The sequence below is a fragment of the Pocillopora verrucosa genome, chromosome 5, assembly GCF_036669915.1.
Source record: "Pocillopora verrucosa isolate sample1 chromosome 5, ASM3666991v2, whole genome shotgun sequence".
Lineage (NCBI taxonomy): Eukaryota > Metazoa > Cnidaria > Anthozoa > Scleractinia > Pocilloporidae > Pocillopora > Pocillopora verrucosa.
The window spans coordinates 26,752,714-26,759,412 of NC_089316.1; positions in this window are offsets into that span (position 1 = coordinate 26,752,714).

Below are 6,699 nucleotides of genomic sequence, written 5' to 3' on the forward strand. Positions count from 1 at the left end.
CCCTCCAATGTTCATAGATTTGAAAAATTACCGTACCATCTGACACTTTCATAACTCGGTGGCCTTATAAAACTTGGGTTTCCTTCAGTGTAGCGACAGTCAAATTATCTATTTTAAAGAATATTTATTGCTAAATTGCACGATGATTTTTTTTCAGGAACAAATTTAAACGTACCGACTGCATTTTGATCTGAAGCGCATTTAACACATTGTTGATGTTTTTTTTTGTTGTACTGCGCAATGCAAAGCTCTGATTAATCTGGGATTTATCAATGTAATGAAATCAGTTTTTTTAATTACTTTGCTAATTCAAATACGAAAAAGGATTTCAGATGCCGCGCGTACTCGCACCGAAAATTGTTAATTTTCATCGAGAATTTTTGAGTTGAACATGGTATTAAATGATATTTTTAGCCAAAAGCATCAAATAAATGATAGGAAAAGGAGTCGCATTTAGTAACTCATGGTTTGAGTTTATTTACGGTGCAAAATCTTTTATTGAATTGCCTCAAATATGAGTTAACATCTCAAAATGTTTTTCCATTTATTTTTAAAACGATTCTAACATAAAGATTCAGCTAATTTGTGGCACCTTGAAGTGCGATAACGAATCGGTTTTTCCTAAAATTTCAGTTTTAGCTGTGTTTGCCTGCAGAAAAAAGTTTCAGTAACCAGTACCAGAAGTGTTTGAATATAACACTTTTACTTGCCACTTCTCTCCCGAATTACATGCGATTTTATCCATGAGATACAATACTGTGTGAATTTACAAAATCATGATAGTTTGTTCTTAGCGATGTTGCAAGGTATGCACAATTATTATGTGTTAAAAATCACTATTCCTGTTTCATTTGACGTAAATAGTAAACTGAAGAGTGACGGGTGGGAAGGCGCCGTGGAGGTCCTGCATCAGTGAAGTATTTCATTTGGCAAGGTGTCACTTTGCTCTTCGGAAGAAATGCTTGGCGATGAATTGGATTGATTTTCACGACTGACAGTAAAGGCAGCGGATAAAATGTGCCCTCTTTTGCCGCTGGGAATGTTGGATGAGGCTTTTTTCTCGAATTTTTCGAGGCGGAGGAAAATTTCTCCGGGACAGTGTCGGCTGATTTGTATGTGACATCACCTTCTTTGGAAAGAATTGATTTCAAGACTGCCAACCGCGCGTTGTCCCTTTGAGGGAAATCTGTACTTCGTGGAATGATGCGTGTATTGGAGTCATCAACGAGCATTTCACTCTTACTTTGCCTTAATTTTTTGCGCTCAAGTCCTCTTTTGAACTCTTTGCTTGCCAAAGTTACCCCAATGCTTGGCCAGGAGGGATTGGAGACCTTTGTTGGCTTAACACAAAACTTCTCGTGGTTACTCAGGGGCCTTGGGCTTCCTCGCCTGGCGTCAAATCTGTTAGGTGAACTTCGCAGAGGTAGTACTGAGGATGGCTTCAAACCAGACAGCCTTCTTTGGGTGGAAGTCATGTTTTTTATCATAGAAATCGTTGTGACAGCTTCTTCTGATGTTTCGTCAAAATCCATGATATTATCACTCAGCTTTTTTGTGTATCAGATAACCCTTTCTTGCTGATGTTGAACGAGCGCCAAATTCACCCACAAGTGATTGATTTATGGTTAAATTTTGAGTTTTCGTGTCAGAGTGAAATCATCAAATTTAACCCAACCAACAATGAGTTTAATTTGCTCTTTGATCATAGAGTTTCCTCCACCAACTGGTGGAGATTTGCAAGACTGAAGAGTTTTAAAAGGTTCTGAGTGACAACATCCTTATTCAAATCACTGTATTCATGTTGAAGACTAATTTTCAGAACAACGTCGACTCCGCTTTTGTTCCTTTCTGGCGGCATCTCGCCCGAAAATGATTTTTTCCGGCATCCGTAAAGAGGATATTGATTTTTTTTTGGTGCATACTAATTAGGAGAAACACGTTTTGGTGCAATTCTCGAATTTTCTGCACTGGTTGTAACCCATTCAAAATTGAAATTTTTGATTGAGTTACTCGACAGATAGGCAAAGTTAATAAGCGAATAATGTGCCATTTGAGCGTTATCAAAATATTATGTGGTAAACAGTTTATTCAAATCAGTGCACAGCTGCAAATTTTCTCCTAATTTCCAAACGGAAATCTTCGTTTTGTTGCTTCAGAAATATAAAACAAACATTTCGTTGTCACATACGTGCCCGGCTTTCCATCGATGTCTCCTTTAAAAGCAGAGATACCACGAATTGCGAAAGATATCATCAGTTTTCTGTTTTGACATATTTCTCGAAAGACTGCCATTAAATTCTTGCTTTTTCTGTCTCTACATTACGTCAGTATTTTCACACCCACTCAAAAAATATTGCCAAGATATTATGTTTATAATATACTGATGTTTCTGTATTTTTGCGAAAAAGAACAGGCAAGGAATTGAAAATTATTTGCGTTTCATAGCTAAAACTCTTAAAACCAGGTTAAACTTTTTACTTGGATTCTCGTCGGCAACAAAGCTTTTCAACATATTTAGCCATTTTCGAGCCACTTGTAAGCCAAACTGGATTCAATTTGCCTTATATGGCGATTCAATGAATTGTGCAATCCCAGACATGCGCAGAAATTAAGATGTCGTCCTCCATATTTTTGGAGCTGGGACCCTAAGTGTATATGTATATATTTTTCTGTTCACCCGAATAAAAACCTCAGAAAAGATAATACTCTTGGTGAACCCATTTCAAACAAAAAATATTTTATAAGTACAACGACATTGATGATGTTTGTTTAGGTTTCATTTACGTGAGCAAGGAGATTGAGAAGGTTTGATTCTTACTCGCACGATAAAAAAGAAATATTGGAACTTGCGAAGGTAACATTTTCGTCTGAGATGGGATTTAACACTCTTTGTTCTTCAGGCACGACGCCGTGATAAAGATTAGGCTGAATATAGGATGATTACCTCATGCTTGGATGTGTTACGTCACGCGTCATAACATCAGTCTAAGTCTAAGTGGGTCATTACTTCCCAGACACTGCCGTAGGCTTCTTGAAAAATAACCCCCTAGAGCGAATTAGTATAACCACGCAGTATAAGATCTTGATTAAAGTAATGTGGTACAAGGTTACAGTTTAATCTATTTTGTATGTATTTGCGATTTTCGGTGGATTTCTTCTCTACCGTTTGCGAGAAATGAATGGGTTCTCTAACGGTTTATCGTTTCCATCGGAGAAGATTAAAATGTCTAACCATTTGCGGATGCCATGGTAAAGGAATAACATTATCCTCAGTTATTTTAAAACCCTGTGTGTTGGTTCAACCCTCGACCTCTCGCGCGGCAGTCCGGCGCTCTACAACATGAACTAACCACTAACGAACTGCAGTAGAGTTTATCATATTTACGTTAAATGTCACATTATTTTGAACTGGAAGCCATTTTTAAAATACTTCAATAAGCTTGTGATATTAAGAAGCCCCAATTCTCCTTCTCGGACTGTTTGAAACTTTATTTTCTTGATAGATCGTGTTTTCGCCTTTTTTTTCCTCCTAATTTTTTTTTTTTTTAATTTCGTATATGGTGCGACCTTAATTTTCTTTCATCTCTAAAATCGCTGACGAGGACTGTTCCAGTAAAGTTTGTCTACGAAAAAGTCATATTACGTTGAACTCAAAGCCTCAAAATTCTATAAATATTTTTTAAGGCTCATGATATTGTAAAGCCTCATTTTCAGACAAAATATCTTACATATTTTTAAGTTTAATATTGATTTTAAGTTACAAGTTTAACGAGAAAGCTTAATGATTTAGCAGAAAGAACAACAATTGTTTTGACTCAAGCATTCTAACACTATTTACACAATATATATTTACAACATTTTTTTTTCGATTTTATATGGTGATTTAATGGAGGATGGCAAAGCAAAGAGTTCATAAGCGACGCGTGATCCAGACCAACATTAAGATGGGACACGTGAATTTTACAGAAAGGCAAGATTCACGTGTATTTTACAATTCGTGACCTGCGAAATACTGTTTAAGTACACGTGACGCGTGTTATAAAATTCGTACGTGAAACGGTATCAAGCCCCCCATACATTCCCCTTTGTCACCCAATCAATTGAAGGGCCAGCCCGATGGATTGTTATATTATTTCTTATTGCTATTAGAATAATTACAATTTGTGAACAAACAAGTCTTGCATGATTACAGCTTAATTTGGTCGTTGTTTTTGTTTTTTTTTCAAGATTCCTAATGTCTGATTAGGACGAAAATCGTGAGATTTTCCGACATTCATGAAAGTTGAAAGAGCTGAGTCATAGCGAATAAACAGAACCAACAAAATTCAATATTGGAAATGCGCCAGTCTGCATCACTCAAAAGCCAGACGCCCAGACACAATTTAAAAATTATCACAGTTATTGTCATAGGTCATAATGATTTTGCTCTTTTTACACTACTTAAACATTTGAACACAACAATATTGACGTCAATTAGTTTTCATAGCTGAGGTCACGGCTCAAATTGATTAAAAATTGCTGCGTGTGACAAAGAGACAACAAACAAAATAATTAGCTATAGTGCCTTCTGTCGTCAGAGAATAAATATTGATATTGCATAGTGGGACCACCAACTGTGCTGTAATGATCGTTTTGACCGTGAAGAGTATTAGTATGCCCTATCGGCACTAATTAGTCTGTTCAAGACATTTTAGACAACTCTCGTCAATCAGATACCTAAATGATTAAAAAAAAAAACGTACAAAAATTAAACATTTAGAGTGGTTTTGTTGTTTGGATTCTTTCACAGCTTTATTTAGTAAACATGCACCTTTTAAAGTCGTAGCCTTGATGCTTGTTCTGAAAGATTCATTTTCCGAGGAAGTTTGCCGGCTCTGTTCACCCATCCGAGATGACTACATTGTTTTTCCACTCCCTCTGGTGAGCAATAAGTAATTTCTCCCATATCAATGAATTATGATGCAGAAACGTTGTGAGTAGAAACTGTAGCATCATTCAAGGGATATTGTTTGATTTAAAACCAAATTCTCAGAACATGACTTAAAGAGAGGTACGGGAGACAGTAAGGAGAATTAAGACTTAGATCTTGGGTGGAGTGAAAGGATCAACCTCTGTGTTTGCTTCAGCGTAACAGGCGACAAAGAGAATAGACAATAATGGGAAAAAGTCGGGGGAGAGAACTGCAGAGATCGATTGCAGAAAAAAGAAGAAAAAAAAAAAAAAGCCGGAACTTCAGCTGGAAAGATTGACATCAAACAAAATTCCGGTCCTTTTTATTTGGAATCACTGTAAAAGCTCTCAGCATGATCGGAGACATGAGATTATGATTGAAATCAAACAAAGTGTCAGCCTTTCTTTGTTTGGAATCATTGCAAAAGCTCTCAGCATGATCAGGGACAAAATTGTACAATCATAAACTCTTGTCAGAGAAAATCAATTTGTCAAGAAAGCCGACAACAAAAACTTTCAAAGTGCATTATCCTTCCAAACCATGGTTTATCAAGTTATAGAGCAATTTATGAAGTTTCTAGAGGTGGAAAGACCTAGCTACGATTAATAGATATCAGTGTTCCGTAACCGACGAAAAATATTTTAATTACACATTAAATAATTTTTTTCATTTATACGGAAGTTCTAGCTTATCAAAGCAACCGACGTTTTTCGGCCGACGAGACGAGACCACACTATTTAAAATGCCCCAAAATAAGCATACCGTATTAATAAACAGGAACAAATTTATTAAGTTTTGATTTCATTTTAAAACGCTTATCGCCCTCTGAAGTGATGAATGCTGCTTATTTCAATATAGTTTCAGAGACTTGCACATGACTTTTGCATAATTCAAGAGAGCTTTTAAAACTCATTTTATATCTGTGCTATCTACAAGAATCGCACAACATAACAGTTATCCTCGAACAATACATATCCAATATATAATATACGACATCTATGTTGGCAATGTCTTTTCATGACGGATTTTTTAAAAGCTAAGAGATTCGAATCTTAGAATGTATGTTAAAGCTGTATTTACAATAGAGCACTTCAAAGTCAAAACAACATTTTGACTGTCTGTTGTACGTGTTTCATCTCTTATTCGTTACCTGCGGGACGCGAGTTTCGCAAGTCGTCGTTGAGTCTCTAAAACGCATTCTTAAGTCGAGCTTAAAAATGGTTGCCTCTCCAGTAAGGTACAGAAGAAATGCTTTCCTTTTAAGTCCTGCAATCAGGTAGTTACTCGTGCAAGATGCACTCCTAATTCTGCTCTGATAATTTCTTCAATGGAATGTCTTCCGCTTCGAAGACTCTTCACAGAATCTTTAACTCTTAACGACTTCCGAGTTCCTTGAGATCTAAAATCGTAGTTACGAACCACAAATACATCACAAAGATATTTTTAATGTTGTTTTTGATTTTGAGCAGAGTTATTTACGTACACTGACGCTCGTTTATAAGAAAAAACTCTGCGGAATCCCATCCAACTTCCTTGTTCCTTAAGATCTAGAATTGTAGTTTTAAACCACAGAAATGTTATTAACGGATATTTTGAAATGTGTTTTGCTTTCAGAGTGAGCGTACCTGCTTAAGGTACCGGAATATTTGTGCTGTCTCAGCCAATATTTAAAAAGGGCATGTATGTGCGTTGGTTTTTCATGAGTGATTCAAAGTCTCTTCTCGCCGACACAAGAAAGTCTCCGTAGA